This window comes from Nicotiana sylvestris, chromosome 6, assembly GCF_000393655.2.
Source record: "Nicotiana sylvestris chromosome 6, ASM39365v2, whole genome shotgun sequence".
NCBI lineage: Eukaryota > Viridiplantae > Streptophyta > Magnoliopsida > Solanales > Solanaceae > Nicotiana > Nicotiana sylvestris.
In genome coordinates this window covers 70,015,270-70,034,008 of record NC_091062.1, presented here as the reverse complement: position 1 = coordinate 70,034,008, position 18,739 = coordinate 70,015,270, and the positions used below count along the sequence as shown (strand labels likewise).

Below are 18,739 nucleotides of genomic sequence, written 5' to 3'. Positions count from 1 at the left end.
CAACTTTTCTCCATCTTGATTCTCCAATTCGTACGAACCTTTTTCGGTGACAGCTGAAACCCGGTAGGGGCCTTCTCATGTTGGACCTAGCTTTCCTGCATTGAGCTCCCGGGCATTTTGAGTTACTTTCCTTATGATCAAGTCTCCTACTTTGAAATAACGTAGGTTGTCTCTTTAATTATAATATCGTTCAATTCTCTGCTTTTGGGCTACTATTCTTATATGCGTGAAGTCCCTACTGTCGCGCCCCCTTTTTCTACTTGCGGAGTCCGGGTTTCGACATTTAAGGGGGTAGTAACTCATTTCCTTTTGGGTATTGGGTATTTTGAAGAGTCGCCACCTAAAGAATTATGGTGCGTTAGGGCACCTAGAGCTATTAACTCTTGGATTGGTTTGCATTACCAGAGATTTAGGGTAAGAGCTCGAAATAACCTCGAGGGAAAGGTGTTATGCACCCCTCTTGGTCCACAACTGTGGGTCCCGACCGAACTTATACTTACGAATTAGTCCTTTAACAGATAAGTAGTTGAAATAAATAAATAAAGCATGTTGGGCATTGTATGACTCAAATAATAAGACATAGAATTTGAACAGGTTGTATTCATAAAAGAAAGTAAAGTCTTTAAGCAAAAGGGATTTGGAAAGAGGGGTCCTAGGTTGGTTAGCCTACAGGATCACCCCACGCAATGTCCGGTAAACACTCCTCAATGAGGGGCTACACGTGGTACTAGCGCGTAGTCATCATATCCTGTTTTACCCAAGTCCCTCCCCTTGATCATAGCCTAAATCGTTCTAATAACCTTGATAATGTCCTACGCGTGCACTACTCGTCCCTTCCTTGTGGTTAGGACCTTTAAAGCTGGGCAGTTCTAGACAACCCTTAAGGTGCTTAAAAGGAGAAAATTCTAGGAGACAGGCAAGAACAATTTAGGACTACATATAAAGCAAGTTAGAGGCTCACAGTTACCTCCCCAAGCATATCACATAAGTGCACGTCTTCAAACAACATTCAAACACTTAAGAAAATAAATCCTAGAATATGACATCTAAGTGAGCAAAGGTTATAAGTACTGAATTAGGCCAATATGTGAAGGATCCTATTTAACTTGCCTATTGATTAAACCTGTTAAATCTGAACAACTTTAGATAGCAAAAATAGTTTTGGAGTTGCAGAATTTAAACTTGCCCTATAGGCTTGCCTAAACGCTAAATAGTGGTATCCCAAGAGCATAATAACTACGTTTGATATAGTAAAACAGTGGGCAGATTTTAAAACGGACTCTTGAATCCCTATAGGCATGCTTTCTAATAGTATATTAGGGCAGTACTCGAAAGAATTCATCTAAGGAAAACAAACCACTTATTAGACCAGTTTCGAAGTAAACTAACATGAATTGAACTGACTTATTGAAACTAAACTGATTTTAGACTTATAGGCAGAATTTCTGACGTTGTTCCCTATAAGCATGATATCAAGTTGTTAAGAGCTGATGTTAGAAACTTGTAGGCATGAAAACAAATGTAACTACCCGTTATAATAGAAGTTGAACTGGATCACATTCTATAGACATGGTATCTACTTGTGAAGTTGATTTTAAAACCTATAGACATGATTTCTATTATCGAAACCACTTGAAACCTATAGGCATGATTTCTAACATGGTAAGACAAACATAGCAAATATAAAATCCTATAGGCATGGTTTCTACCCATATTACCCCATAAATATGTAACTACCCACCCCTTTTTCACTAATCACCCCAATATTGGTTTGCAAATTATTACAAACCAGATGAATGAATTACATAAATAGATAAAGAAAAAGAAGAAGTTACACTATAGGGAGCCTGAAGAAGGCCCAAGTGATTTCTCAGACCTCCAATAGCCTCAAATGCCAATTTCATAGATAATATTATTGTCTAGGTATGCCAGAGTTCCCTAAGGATCTCAAGGACCGGGCAGTGCTCACACCTAGATCAAATTAAGTTAGTGCAGTGTGGAAGGGCCAACCTTAGTGTGCCAGAGTTCAGAGGAATCTCAAAAGGGTCCCAAGGCAGTACACACACTGGAGGGGGCATAACCTAGGGTCTTAGGAGTAGAGTGCGAGTGCTTGACATAGTTTGAAAGGGGGTTTAGTAGGAAAACAGTGTTAAAAGAGATTTGCTTGAAATAGTTTTGTAAAAACAACATACGGAGTTATTAAATAAGACAATTTTGAAAAGGGTAAGATGATCAACAATCAACAAACCAAATACAGAACCAGAAGAGGTTCATCAGCACTTCAATACATGGGGGTAATGGGGTAAGTATAGGGCACATAGTAAGCACAGATGCACATAGGTACAGAATCAGAGAAGCCTTGAAAGGGGTTCAAGGGATTTTAAGCTACAACATGAACTTCAGAGTTTAATACAGAATCAAACAGTCTTAGGATAGTCAACTACTTTACACAGGAAGGTGCATGCCAGAAATAAGAGAAACATAGTCACATTGGGGTATATACTAGAAAGGGATTCATGAGCAGGCTAATCCTAAGGGGGTATACTCAGAAGCATGCAGTAAAGAAGATAGTGAAGTAGATATGTTAGTTGTAGGTTGAACAACAACACCACAGACATAAGCATATTAGTAATATGATAAATTGAAGTAGTAGGGGAAGCATATTGTTTTGGGGATTTGAATTGAAATTAGAACATACCAGTAAAGAGTCAGTAAACACAAAGTGAAAAAGCACCCAATAGTTAGCCTTGGCTTGTAGCTGGCTAACTTAGAACAGTAGTAAGTAACACAAAAGATAGCAGAAAGCTTTAAGTGAGAGAGAGAGAGTTTTTTGAACCAATGTGTTCGTGTGTTCTGTTAATAAAAAGCATGGTATTTATAGTTTGAAAATAGGTAGAAAATAAGGCAAGAATCAAAGTTTAGCAATGATTATGGAATCATGTACTAATTAGAATCAAATCAATGCAAGTACTCCCTTAATTAAGGGGTAATTAACCAACGGTAAAGAGTAGGACATGTTTAAGGAAAGAAAATCAAGTAAGGCATTAGGTACAAAATAGACAATTAGGGGTAAATACACAAGGGTTCAATTAAGGAAACAATTAGTTAAGAATCAACAAATAATACGGTTGACCAAATAAGGTTACAGAATATGGAAATAATCGAGAATCAGCATATAGCAAATCAGTGAATCAAGGACTCGAAATAATACTGATTTAAGGAGTATAACATAGGTTCCCATGAATAAGTAAATAAGCCAAGTTTAAACAAGAAGAGTTGAATGTCTAAAGGAAAGTTATCAGATCAAGCCAAGAAATAAGGAACTCAGAATCAATCGAAGAGAGAGTCATGATTCAGTGCTTAGCATATAAATAAAGTAAGACAAGGATAACCAGAGGTCGACACATAACTCTAGCAAGCACGGAAGTTAAACAATACTGGTTTGATGAGAGAGAGGCAAGTATTGAACAGTAAAGATGAACACAAGCACATAGAATCGATGTAAATTAGGCTAAGAAACTCAATAGAAACATATTCAAGGCAATATGGTCACAAAAACTCAAAAACGAGAACTGGTCAGTCATGCTGATACACAGAACCAAACGAAGAAACCTAAAAAAATTAGGGCTTTCAACATAGACGAGTTAAAGATGTAGTAAAATCATAGAATTAGTCAAAATGTGCAAGAAATAGAGGTTTAAACACAAAGAATTAGTTAAACAAGGTTTTAAAAGAAGCTCTGAAACCCTAGTTTTTAGAAAAAAGTGAAAAACACTTGAAATCAACGATTCTTGTAAAGAGTCTCAAGGACAGTGTAAAACATTAAAGAAACAAACTCAAATCATCCTAGATCTGTACAGATCTAAGAGGTATAGAAAAGAAATTAGGATTTCGAAAGAAACCCGTATAGAGATGAAGAAACCAGTCTAAAAACCCAAGGATTGTAGCAAATACAACATGATTTTGCTTGAAATCACATTGGAGTAGCCAAGAACAGGCAGTAGATGAACCCTAGATGCAAGTCGGCGTGGCTCTAGGCCCTTGAAGACCTTAGAGAAGGCAAGCATAGCATGAGAGGAGCCATTGGATGCTTAAGAGACGATGAGAGGTCACCGGAGATGGCCGGAGATGGGAGGCTAGCCTTTGAAAATTAGGGTTAGGTTGAGAGTGTTTTGAGATAGGAGAGGATCTTAGGGCGGCGGATATGGAAAAGTGATTAGGGTTAGGGGGTCGTTTGGAATTAAAAAGGAAAGAACAAATACGGGTTGTTGATCTTTTAGATCAACGGCCATGATCTGATGGGTTCTGGGTCAGGTAAAGGTATTTATGGCCTGGGTGGGTGGTTTAATCTTAAATTGGGCTGGGTTGGGTTAAAATTAGGCTAAAATTGAAATGCAATTTGGCTAGGTTTTAAATAGCCAATTTAACCCTATATAATTTATAATAAATAATAAATGATTTTTAAAAAATAATTTCGTGTACTAAAATAATTTAAAATAGATATTTAACATTTTAAAAATATAGAAGATCAATTTTATGCATATAAATGTAATTATACATTAATAGGGCTAATATTGCAATTATATGCAAATTAGTTTTAAAAAATGCAAATGCAATTATAAAAATGCACTAAAAATACTTAAGCACTATCTTGGCATAAATATCAGATTTATATGGCTAAATTACTACAACAATAATTTGAAGGATAATTATTGGGAATTTTATAAGTAAAAGGAAGAAATAAATTAATTTAAGACCTTTTAAAATTATAGACAAATTATAAAGACCTTGTGCATGCTTATATATGCCTATATATATGCTATTTTGAAAGTATATATGTATATTAAAATATATTGGGAAAGATTGAGTATCAACACCTGCCCTCATCGAGTAGTTCCAAGTTGACAAACATTGCTTCATTGTTTGACTCTTCATTTGCTTAAAATTATCTCAAGGTGGGATCCCCTACATCTACCGGGATTAAGGCTTCTTCTTCGTACACAAAGGAAAATGGAGTTTCTCCTGTGCTTGATTTGGCCGTTGTTTGGTATGCCCATAAAACTCCGGGTAGTTCCTCAGGCCATTTACCTTTAGCTGCTTCCAACCTTTTCTAGGTTTTGTATAATCACTTTGTTCGTTGACTTTGCTTGACCGTTTGCGCTCGGATGGTAGGGTGAATATGTGATCCCCTTTTTTCATATCTTCAAGGAACTTTGTGATCTTTGCGCTAATAAATTGCGGCCCATTGTCGCATGCTATCTCTTTTGGTATTCAGAACCCACTTATTATGTTCTCCCACAAGAAATCCACCACTTCGCATTCGCCGATATTCTAATAAGGACCTGCATCCACCTACTTAGAAATATAGTTAGTGAAAATTAAAAGAAATCTTACTTTACCGGGAGCCGGCGGCAGTGGTCTGACGATGTCCATACCCCATTTTATGAACGGCCACGAAGATAGAACTGAGTGTAGTGCTTCTGCTAGTTGATGTAACATCAGTACATAGCATTGGCACTTATCGCATTTTTGCACGAAAGCTTTGGTATCATTTTCCATTCGGGGCCAATAATATCCTGCCCTTACCAGTATTAGCACTAAGGAATCTGCGCCTGAATGGTTTCCGCATATCCCTTTGTTGACTTCTCGCATAACATAATTAGCTTCGGATGCCCCCAAGCATTGGGCCAGCGGGCCTTGGAAAGATTTTATATACAGCTGGCCTCCATTGAAGTTATATCATGCTGCTTTGGCACTCAATGCCTGGGACGCCTTAGAGTCTTTGGTAAACTTCCCATGCTCAAGATAATTGATAATCTCATTCCTCCAGTCCTAGACCAAGTTAGTCGTATTTACCTCATAATAGCTATCTGCATCCAGGACCGAGTGCATCAGTTGTACTACCGTCTTGGACTCTCATCCTTTCATTTCCGTTGATGAACCGAGGTTAGCCATTGCATATGCGTCTGCATTTTCTTCCCTCAGGATATGAGTAATCAACCACTCCCAAAAGTGAGCTAGTAGAGCCTGGACCTTTACCACGTATTGTTGCATGCGCACCTCTTTGGTTTCGAAGATCCCGTAGACCTGATTTACCACTAGTTGTGAGTCACACTTGATTTCTATGACCTCGAAATCTAGTCCCCGGTCTAGTTCGAGTCCTGCATTCAAAGCCTTATACTCTCTTTCATTGTTAGTTAAAGGGACTTTTTTGATGGCTTGCCTTAGGGTTTCTCCTAAAGGCGTGGTTAATACTATGCCAAGCCCAGACCCTTTTATGTTGGAGGATCCGTTTGTAAATAAGGTCCAAACTCCCCAGTCGTTTCTGACACCATTACTGCCTCTCTGGTTGATAGAGGCAGCAATCCCGGACTGAAGTCGACCACAAAGTCAGCCAAGACTTGTGACTTAATCACAGTCCTTGGTTTATATTCTATGTCGAATTCACTTATTTCAACGACCCATTCAGCCAACCTACCCGAGAGTTTGGGTGAGTAAAGGATGTTCCACATAGGAAATGTGGTCACCATGGCTATCGGGTGACATTAGAAGTACGGTCTCAACTTCCGAGCGGCAACGACGAGAGCTAAGGCCAGCTTCTCCAAATGTAGGTAGAGAGTTTCTGCTCCCGTTAAAATTTTACTAACATAATAAATGGGAGATTACGTACCTTCGTCCTCACGGACTAAAACTGCACTAATTACCGCTACTTCCTAGATGCAAGGTAGACCAATAGTATTTCACTTTCTTTTTATTTCGAAAGTAACGGAGGGCTTGAAAAGTATATTTTCAAATATCTCAAAGACTGCTGGCACTCCGAGGTCCATTTGAAGTTGTTTTTCTTTTTGAGCAGTGCGAAGAAACGATGGCATTTCTCTGACGGTCGGGAAATGAACCTGCTCAAAGCGGCCAATCTTCTCATGAGCCTTTGGACTTCTTTCACGCTTGACAAATGGTCCAGGATGTCTTCGATGGACTTGATCTTATCAGGGTTTACCTCAATCCCCCTTTGTAATACCAGAAATCCTAGAAACTTTTCAGAGCTGACCCCGAACGTGCATTTATGGGGGTTAAGCTTCATGTTATGCTTCCTTAGGATGTCGAAAGTTTCTTGCAGTTGCTTAAGGTGATCACTTGCATTCAAAGACTTGATGAGCATATCGTATATATAAACTTCCATAGTTTTCCCTATTTTTTTTTCAAACGTATTGTTCACGAGCCGTAATAAGTGGCTCCAACATTCTTCAACCCAAAGGGCATCATATTATAGCAATATGTGCCGAAATTCGTTATGAACAAAGTCTTTTTCCGATCCTCCGGATTCATCTTAATTTGGTTATACCCAGAATAAGCATCAAGGAAACTCATTAACTCGTACCCGACCGTTGCATCGATCATAGATCGATGTTTGGTAGCGTGAACGAGTCTTTTGGGCACGCCTTATTCAAGTCCTTACAATCTACGCACATGCGAAATTTATTGTTCTTATTAGGAACTACGACTACATTAGCTAGCCAGTCTGGATACTTTACCTTTCGGATCGAACCGATATCAAGTAAGTGAGTAACCTCTTCTTTGATGAATTTATTCCTGGCCTCCGCCATACAGAGTTTCTTTTGTCTTACCGGAGGGATTTTGGGATCCAAACTTAGCTTGTATATGACAACCTTCGTCGGGATACCTATCAAATCCGCATGTGACCATGCAAAACAATCGATATTAGATTTAAGAAATTCAATAAAGCCAGACCTAAGCTCGGGATGTAGTCCTGTCCCCAAGTGGAATTTCCTTTCTAAGAACTCTTCGAACATTGCAACTTACTCGAGCTCTTCCGCCGTGGATTTTGTTGCATCCGTCTCTTCTGGTACCTGGAAATACCTTGGCACCTGATAAGATTCTGACGCTTCTACTCCTGGGCTAACTTTATTCGACTCAGGAGTGGACGCCGGTTCCTATAGTTGCCATGCCACGTGCTCCTTCCCTTTGCTACTAGAGACCGAAATCACATTCATCTCCCTTGCCGCTGGTTGGTTGCAAATTATCTGTTTAATTCCTTCGGGCGTTGGAACTTTCAGCATCTGATGATACATTGATGGTACAGTTCTCATCTCATGCAACCATGGTCTTCCCAGAATAATATTATAACCCATATCACTGTCTACCACTTCAAAAAGAGTCATTTTCATCACTCGTTCGGCGTTCGTGGGCAACAAAATCTCTCTCCAGATTGTCACGCCCGCGAGGTTGAATCCGGCGAGGAGTTTTGTTACCGGAATGATGCTTCCAGTAAGTTTAGCTTGCTCTAATACTCTTCATTGTATGATATTGGCCGAACTCCCTGGATTCACTAGAACACGCTTGATTTTAAAGTCTAGCACATTTAAAGAAATTACCAGTGCGTCGTTGTGCAGTAGAAGCAATCTGTCTGCGTCCTCTTTCGTGAAAGTGATGTCATCTTCGGAAACTTCTGGAGTCTCTACCTATGTTTTATTAATATTTTTGCCTTTTTTTATGCCGAAAAGGTGACCCCGTTGATCTCGTTCTCTCCAAAGATCATGTTGATTATCTGGATCGGGGGATCTTCCCCTCCTTTCGAGGTTTCCACATTATCCCGGTTACGATTATATGTCATGCCCCGACCTCGGGGAGCACGACTGGCGTTCAACCGAGATACCCCGGCCGAACAAGCTTGTTATATTTTTGTCTACCTGACTCACCTAAGAATAAAGAGAAGGTACATATCATTGATTAGACAATAAGAAGGTCACGTGAACATCACCATTCATGATCATTGGTTACTTCATTTATAAGCCCCAGAATACAAACACTTTCATAGTTTAAAGTGGAACATGTTATACACATACAACATTACTAGCTTGATTTTCCCAACACCAATGCACAACCCACACTATGTCTACGGAGCCTCTAATAGCTACAAAAGAGTACAATGATAGTGCCGACAATAAGGCTCCGGCTATACCTCAAAACATAATACACATGGATAAAAGATGCACGACCCTGAAATGAAGTGGGGCTCACCAAGTCAGCTGGGAAGAGGGCGTACCGCTATCACTGGTCAATGCCTTCCGCTGTGGAACGAACCTGCATCCATTAAAGATTCAGTGCCCCCATCAAAAGGGACGTTAGTACACGTCGAATAGTACTAGTATGAAAACCAAACACCTATTTGAAATAGCTTTTCGTAGTGCAACAATAATGTCCCAACACTCCTAACAATGCCAATCTATAAAGGAGGAGAGAATTACAAGCACGATTAGCGAAATTCGCATGGCAAGGTCTATTACAACTATGACCCAACCTTTCCCTTAACTAATTCAATAACAAAACCACCCAAGATTGTTCAATAACTTCCCCATATTCTCTATTAGCTCATGCATATGATAAATTCTACCCTCATCACCCCCAACCAACCCAAACCCGAAATTGAAGAATTGGGGGAAGAAATTCTTACCTTTTTGAAGCCCTAGCGAGTTCCTTTTGATGAAATTCCCAAGGTTTGATCAAAGTAGAGTAGTGTAATCCTTAGTCCTTCCTTACCCCTCTCTAGAATACCCCTCTCCTCTCTCTAAAATATCATGTAATCCCCCAAAAAAGAACCCTTAACCTAGATAAATAAGGGGGGGTATAAAATTAGAAAAATAAAACACTGACGCAGATCTGCGGTCACATATGCGACAGCATAACACTTCTACGGTATGCAAAATGGACCGTGTAATGGCCCTCCAGAACTAGGATTTCTGCTTCACTCTGCGGCAGGTTTGTGGTCCGCAGACAGATTCTGCGGTTGCATAATGGACCGCAGAACCTCCTTTCCAAAATTTCTCATGCTGGTTCTATGATGGGATCTGCGGCCGCATAATGGTCCTCATTATTGGCAATCTTTCTGCTTCATTCCGCGGCCGATATGCGGCTCGCAAACTAGTTCTGCGATCGTATGGTGGACCATAAAATTGCCTTGTTCTGTAAATTTTATCCTTCAACTCCCCGACACACTGAACGACCCCAAAATCCATACCGCGAGAATTTATACAATCCTCAAACACATTAGCTTACCTTGGCACCACAAAATCTCGGGTTCTAGGTGAAATTTCACGGGGCCTTACACCGTATTTGTTCTTGGCCTGGTCACTTAAAAATTCTCTAAGATGACCATTTTTCAATAGTGTCGCCACTTCTTTCGGGATATGTCGGCAGTCCCCAGTGCGGTGGCCATTTGTCGTGTGGTATTCACACCACAAGTTGGGATTCCTCTGGCTGGGATCAGATCTCATCGACTTCGAAAATCGTGCTTCTTTGATGTTTCTCATAGCTAATACCAACTCTACTACACTATATTGAAATTTTATTCTGATAGCCTGGGGTAGGAAGGATCTCGCATTCCCTTACACTTATTTGTCCGGCAATGATCTATTATTTCGACTACGATCAGTCCTTCTATCGATAGAGAACCTGTCTGATGAACAAAAACCTTTGTTGCGGCCTTCAGTCCATTCGTAGGGCAAAATCCGGCCCCTCGAAGATCGTCTGTCCGTATCGAAATCATGTTTTGATTTTCTTGTTCTTCTCCAGTCCCTTTGCCGATGACGGGAAATCAACCTGATCATCTTCGTTCCTTATCTTTGACTTGTACTGGTTATGGACATCCGCCCAAGTAGTTGCTTGGAACTCAAGCAAACGTTCCTTCAGTTTCTGGGAAGCGTCTGAACTTCTTGGATTCAGTCCATTGGTGAATGCTTCAGTTGCCCATTCGTCTGGAATAGCCATGAAAAACATCCTCTCCTTTTGGAACTGGGTAACGAACACTCGCAGCAACTCGAATTCTCCTTGTGCAACTGAACACTATAAAAAAATTGGAATTAGCTACGAACGTCGTTTCTAATCTATCGCTAAAACGCTCATAGCTAGCAGAATTTCTTTATAATTTATTGCTAATTTGTCGCTAAATAAGATTAGTGACGAATTTTTCTATTTAATTGCAGAATTTGTCTGTCGCTAAAACCTGATATTTTAGTAGTGGAATATGTCAGCCTTTCAGTCCTACACCTTTGTGGCCCCGCCATTAGCCTTAATAAATAATCAACGAGCATCTCAAAGGAATCTATGAAATGCTCGGGTAACAGTGAATACCACGTCAAGGCTCCCATTGTGAGATTCTCTCCAAATTTTTTAGCAAAACAGATTCAATTTCGAGAGGAGCCAAATCATTCCCCTTCACCACCGTTGTATAGGTAGTAATATGCTCTTGAGGGTTTGAAGTTCCAACATACTTTGGCACATCGGGCATTTTAAATCGCTTAGGATTAATTCTGGTGTTGCGCTTGGTTTGTACGGCAATTGAGTATACTTCTTTGAGTCTGGTCCGTTCAGCACCAGTGGTGTGCTCGGGATTTGGTCCATGAGGGCGTTCATTTCTCTAATAAATCATAAGTGTTCATTCTTGAAGGGATCATTTTCGTTATTGGGGCCGGATCCGCTCCCCCCAGCTCCATCAGAACCAACCTCGCCCCTCAAGGTATTGTTGTCGACCCTCTGCATTGTTTGATTTGCGGGAGCGCCTGGAAGAACTAGATCTTGTCTATTCGCGTTATTGGAAACCCCCTGATAACGCCTGATTCAACTCTGTCATAACCTTATCCTGTCGTATGAGGTGGCCTAGAATGATCATTTGTTGCTCTTGTAGGACCTTTACCGCATCAACAACATGCTCCTCTTTAACGTCATCGGGAGTTGCCTCCCGAACATGTCGCGAGTACTGCCTGTCATGGATCGGCGTGGCACCGTTCCCCTCATTGTGGGTGTCACTGATTGAATCCTCGAAATGAGGTGGGTCTCCTCGAACCTCAGGATTGTGTGTGTTGTTAACACCGTTATCTGTCATTTCTTATGATTTTTTCTATGACATAATCAACACGTTAGTAAAAGAGGCAATGATCAACTTAATTACACGGCTGTCTAGGCCCCACAGTGGGCGCCAAATTATTTACCCGTAAAATGGTATAGTTGAATTTATACGTGATTTCTAGACAAGTGAATTAATTCGATCATGAAATAATTAAGGAATAGAATATGTAATACTTAGCCTTGGAATGAAGATGAAATCATGAAAAATAGTAATTCTCGGGGCAGAGCTTCCGGGCACAACAGTGATGAAACCAAAAAGCAAGAGGATAAAATTGTATAGAGCTTTCAGTAGATTATAACATAAGTTTGTCAGAAAATTTGTGTCATTTACAATGATAACTGAGCTCACTATTTATAGCTACGTCCAGGGAACAAGGTCCTAGGATCGTGCCCCTCTTTAGTGTCAATTATGAGGGTCATTGATGAAGGTGTAACAGTGAGCATAAATGATAAATTCTTTGTAACGGGCAGTGCACTAAATGTTGTGGAATATTCTTCATTAAATACTACCGAACGGAGGACATTTGTTGTATCTTTATGGGTGTCATTCTTTCCGGTGTCAAACAGGATAATTGTCTTTGGTTCTAACTGAGCCCGCTTTAAGTTCCACGTGTCACTCTCTTAAGCGGTCACTTAGCATATCGCATTTTACCGTATACATTCAACCTTATTAACATATATTATTGTTTATTATTTTTTATGTTTTATAGTAGAATTAAGATTTTTTTTAAATAAATAAGCATATAATATAGATTAATAAGGAATAAGAATATTATGATATTACGAAAATTAAAAAAAATTAAAATTTGACAGTCAAATTGGTAAAATAGGATTAGCAAATTCAATTGATAAAGAGAGGAGGAAGAATATTTATCAATTTAATTGGACAAAGGAATATGATTTTTAAAAAATATATAGTTAAAAAGGACATTAATTTCTCCCAATTTTTGACACCAATAGCGGAGACCTTCAAGCTACCCGAAATTAACTGACTTGGACATTCCAGATGTCTTAAGTGAAGCAAAAGTACCGTTTTGCCTACAGTAATCACATGATTAGTAGGAAAATCCGGTCCTCTACCGGTTCAGTCGTTACCGCCAATAGAAGTTAAAACGCAGATTACAGGAGCCTCCAGAAGCAGAGACTTGGCCTCCTATAGAAGGACCTAGAATTCCTAATGCACTCATATATAAACCCCAACACGTCTCCCATTGTCACGCAAAACAAATCGCAACTCACGAGTCTTGTTTCTGAATTTCTCATTAAACTTCTCGTTCATTCTTCACTCGCCTTTTTTTTTCTCCCGCTTACAATCATCAATGGCGGATGTGCATATGGCTGAGGCAGAGACATTCGCATTTCAGGCTGAGATCAACCAGTTGTTGAGTTTGATTATCAATACATTCTACAGCAACAAGGAGATTTTCCTTAGGGAGCTCATTAGCAATTCTTCTGATGCGTTGGATAAGATCCGATTCGAGAGCTTGACGGACAAGAGCAAACTTGATGCTCAGCCTGAGCTCTTCATTCGCCTTGTTCCTGATAAGGCCAATAAAACTCTCTCCATCATTGACAGCGGTATTGGCATGACCAAAGCAGGTAATTTAGTTACGTTTGTTTTTCTTACTTACTCTGTTCCTTTCCAGAGATTTATCAGCCTACTTTTCGTAGATTTTTCACTGTTATTGCATTATTTCGTTTGTTCTATTTGTAACTTTGCATGAAAAAAGAAGTACGGCAATGCATGGATGAATATGTAATATTCACGTGCTATTGATTATCTTTGTTGGCAACATTTTTGTGTTTCGTTTCGATTTAACTTAATATAGATTGAGAGCGTATATCTGTTTTCTACACTGTCGTGTGTTTTAATGATTATAATTAACCATTTATTGTATTTTTAAGCTACTAAATTAGGCTTCTCATGGACTTCAGTAAATTGTTACTCCATAAATCAATTCGATACTATGTGTCTATGTAGCTTTTTTTTATATAGTAGTCCTTTCGAGCTCTTGCCTGATGCATCTGAGTCTAATTGTTTTATTCTGCAATTTGGACATTTGTTTGTGTTTTGGATTTGTAAATGTAGGTGGATGATTTACATTCAGTAGGCTCTGAGTATTATGTAAACCTATTTCTTTTTTGGTCTGTTCCAAAAGGAATGACCCATTTCTAAATTTGGAAATGATTTAGCTTAAATTTCCAATTTTATCCTTAATGAGATAACCACACAATTACTGTGGACCCTTTTTGACTTGTTTAGGACCACAAATTCCAAAAGTTTTACTTTTTTCTTAAATTCCGTGCCCAATCAAACAGGTTCACATAAATTGAAAGTACCGTATAAGCGCATGCGTTAAAAAGAGTGGGTAAGATTAATAACATTGTCCTCTGCTTGAAGAATGTTTTCTGGCAATCTAGGCCCATAATATATAGTTCATGATGCTTTGGTTATCTTGATAGGCTTTCGAGATTCTATTTAGGTGTGAGTGGTACTGATATCTCTGGTTTTTATGTGATTCCATAGATTTGGTTAACAACCTGGGTACAATTGCGAGGTCCGGCACAAAGGAGTTTATGGAAGCTTTACAGGCTGGGGCTGATGTGAGCATGATTGGTCAATTTGGTGTTGGTTTCTACTCTGCATACCTAGTAGCAGAGAAGGTTATCGTAACCACCAAGCACAACGATGATGAGCAATATATCTGGGAATCGCAAGCCGGTGGTTCGTTCACTGTTACAAGGGATGTTAATGGAGAGCAACTGGGCAGAGGAACTAAAATCACTCTTTTACTCAAGGAAGACCAGGTAATCTCATATTTTTTATTCTAGACGTGCATTTGGTATTTGTTCCATCTCCATACAAGTGCTTTTCTCATAAATTTTTAAATGCCGTAATATTTAATTACTCCTACGTTTCAATTTAGTTGAGATAGTTTAATTTGGCACGGAGTTTAAGAAAAAAAGGAATATTTTTGAAGCTTGTGGTCTTAAAAGCTTAAGGGATTAAAGCTTTATGGAGCCATGACATTTGTGCGGTTATAAAAGCTTCTCATTAAGGGTAAAATGGATAAAATGAAGAGTTTAAAGTTAATTATTTTTGAATTTAGAAATGTGTCATTTATTTTGAAACGGACTAAAAAGGAAATTACCTCATCTGATTTGAAACGGAGGGAGTACTATATAAGAAGATGTATTCTTGAAGACTGCTGTTCTTAATCTCCCAATTGAAGTTAAATTAGTTTGGTCTGGTACCAACCATATGTGCAAGCAAGTTTTTCTCTTCCTAATTGGGCGTTTTGCAGTTAACTAACTTGTAATGATAATTTGCAGTTGGAGTACTTGGAGGAGAGGAGAATTAAGGACCTTGTGAAAAAGCATTCTGAATTCATTAGCTACCCAATTTATCTTTGGACAGAGAAGACAACCGAGAAGGAAATTAGTGATGATGAAGATGAGGAACCCAAGAGAGAACAAGAGGGTGATATTGAGGAGGTGCATGAGGATAAAGAGAAGGAGAAAGGTAAGAAGAAGAAAATCAAGGAGGTTTCTCATGAGTGGCAGCTCATTAACAAGCAGAAACCTATCTGGTTGCGCAAACCAGAAGAAATCACAAAAGACGAATACACCTCTTTCTACAAGAGCTTGACTAATGACTGGGAGGATCACCTTGCTGTCAAACACTTTTCTGTTGAGGGCAACTTGAATTCAAAGCAATCCTCTTTGTGCCCAAGAGGGCTCCGTTTGATCTCTTCGACACCCGCAAGAAGATGAACAACATCAAGCTTTATGTCAGGAGGGTGTTCATCATGGACAACTGTGAGGAACTGATCCCAGAGTACCTTAGCTTTGTGAAGGGCGTTGTAGACTCTGATGATTTGCCCCTTAGCATCTCTCGTGAGATGTTGCAGCAGAACAAGATTCTCAAGGTCATTAGGAAGAACCTCGTGAAGAAATGCATTGAGATGTTCAATGAGATTGCAGAGAACAAGGAGGACTACAACAAGTTCTATGAGGCTTTCTCAAAGAACCTGAAGTTGGGCATTCATGAAGATAGCCAGAACAGAGCTAAGTTGGCTGACCTTCTTCGATACCACTCCACCAAGAGTGGTGATGGGATGACAAGTCTGAAGGATTATGTAACTAGGATGAAGGAGGGTCAGAAAGACATCTATTACATCACTGGAGAGAGTAGGAAAGCTGTCGAGAATTCACCATTCTTGGAACGTCTAAAGAAGAAAGGTTATGAGGTGCTCTTCATGGTTGATGCCATTGATGAATATGCAGTTGGGCAGCTGAAGGAATATGATGGTAAGAAACTAGTTTCTGCTACCAAGGAGGGGCTAAAACTTGATGATGAAACTGAGGAAGAGAAGAAGAAAAAGGAAGAGAAAAAGAAGTCTTTTGAGAGCCTTTGCAAGGTCATCAAAGACATCCTTGGAGACAAAGTTGAGAAGGTGGTTGTCTCTGATAGGATCGTTGATTCTCCATGTTGTTTAGTGACTGGCGAGTACGGTTGGACGGCTAACATGGAGAGGATCATGAAGGCTCAAGCTCTGAGGGACAACAGCATGAGCTCTTACATGTCAAGCAAGAAGACAATGGAAGTGAACCCAGACAATGGAATCATGGAGGAGTTGAGGAAGAGAGCTGAGGCTGACAGGAATGACAAATCAGTGAAAGATATTGTGTTGTTGCTCTTTGAGACAGCTTTGTTGACATCTGGTTTCAGTCTTGACGACCCAAATACTTTTGCTGCAAGAATTCACAGGATGTTGAAGTTGGGCCTGAGCATTGACGAAGAAGAGGAAGCTGGTGAGGATGCAGATATGCCTGCTCTTGAAGAAACTGGCGAGGAAAGCAAGATGGAGGAAGTGGACTAAAGCAATTTGCTTCATCGATGAAGGTGTTACATAACAACATTGAAGATGCGTTAAACAGTTTTCCTTCTTTTGCCTCTCTTTTGTTGACTTTGTTCTTCAAAGTTAGTCGGGGTTCTGTTGTTTAAGCAACTATAGTATCCCTTTTTAGGATCTTAAAAACTTAAATGGAGTGTCGATCTGTTTTGTGATGTCTTACTCCCTAGGTCAAATATTTGCTTTTACAGTTCCTCTCCTTTTATATTATCCTGGTTTTATTGTACAATTTTTATAGCTAGAATTTTGCATGTAGGAACGTAATTCACTGGAAAATCAGGAATGAAAAGTGGACCCCTCCCAATGAACCAAAATGCTTTTAGAACCTCAGTGTTATGACTCGTTAAGGATGTTAAATTCTAATCGTGAACGGGTAAACGTTCCGAATCATCTGTAACAAAATTGATCTGAAAACCTATTCAAACATTTCATATGGGAGGTATAGAATCGGAATAAGAGTGGTGAGAAAGCAATGGTCTGCTTTCTTTGTTAAGGTCTGGACGGATCACACCTTTCAACAAAGAGGTCAATTGTTGGGGGTAAAACTTTCGACAAAGAGGTTGGGTGTTGGAGTGAGATTGTTGAAATTTCTTGATTTTGCCTAGAAACACTGTCCAACTACCTCACTGGAAACCACGCACCCTTGATTCTTAGTCATGCGTTGAGGTTTGAAAAACTCACACCAAAATTAGATGACAGTGGGAATTAAGTGGACGATGAAGAGAGTGGAAATGAGTTCACTACGAAGTATAAGTTCGGTGTTTAGATTCTTTTTACGACTCTGGGGAGTATGTATATGTATCCGCAGGCACAAATTTTGACGGAGGTGCTTTGGGACCAGGGGTGAAGCTACATATCCTAAGGGTGGTTAACTGATTACCCTTCGTCGAAAAATTACACTGGTATATATAGGTAAAATATTAAATTTTAGTGATATATAATATATTGAACACTCTTTATCGGGTAATTTTTTTTTACTTCGTTCAAGTTTGAACACCCAAGATGAAATTCCTGGCTTCGCCATTGTTTAGGACGGTTTTCTATTACTAATTTCTCAACACGTGCGTTATATGTCGAGTCAATATACAATTTTATAAAATAATATCAATATTATTAAAATAAAACTTTGAGTAAATATTTATACCTGAATAAATAAAGTACAAGTTTTTGTGAATAATCAATGGGGATTGTCTTATGGTGACTTGTTTACAAGAATATCGTTAGAGTAATTTAAAAGAGAATGAAATGATGCAAGAGACTTCTATGAAAAAATATAGAAAGAGTGTTTGGAGAGGTTTTTAGAAAACTATCTTAATTAGGATAGTAACTTTTTCGCAACGATACATATGGTTAAATCAACATTCCATCTCCATGATAAAATGGCTATTCAACAAATCAATATTGATTCTTTAACCTTTTTTTAGCCACAAATAACAGAAACTTATATAGCCAATAGTTTCTATTCGGTGTGTCAATGGATATTTAAAAACCGACTAAACCGATCGAATCGATTTTTAGGTTTCTTTTAAAGAAACCGTAGGTTTTTATATAAATCTATAACCGTACCGATAATTAGGGTAGGTTTTTTATTTTATAAAAATAAACCAAAAAAATACGGAACCGTACCGAATAAATTTTATATGTGGAAAATATATTTATATAGTAAGTTTAAAACTAATAAAGCATTAAATTTTTCATTGGGTTTTGGATTTATGAAAACTGTTACAAGCGAACAAGTAATTAAACTCAAAATACTAATTCCTAAAATTTATTATGCTACTTATACTTAAACTAAGTTATTTCAAGTATCTTTAATAGCAAGACACAAAGTGTTCTAGCGATTATGAGTAGCAAACTACAATGTATTGAATATGTTTCCTTTCATACAAATTAGATTTATC

General features: G+C 38.9%; 1 pseudogene; it reads left to right on the top strand.

Annotated features, from left to right (window-relative positions):
* The first annotated feature begins 13,241 nt into the window (after positions 1–13,241).
* LOC104248351 (heat shock protein 83-like) lies at positions 13,242–16,870 on the top strand (annotated as a pseudogene).
* The last annotated feature ends 1,869 nt before the right edge of the window (positions 16,871–18,739 follow it).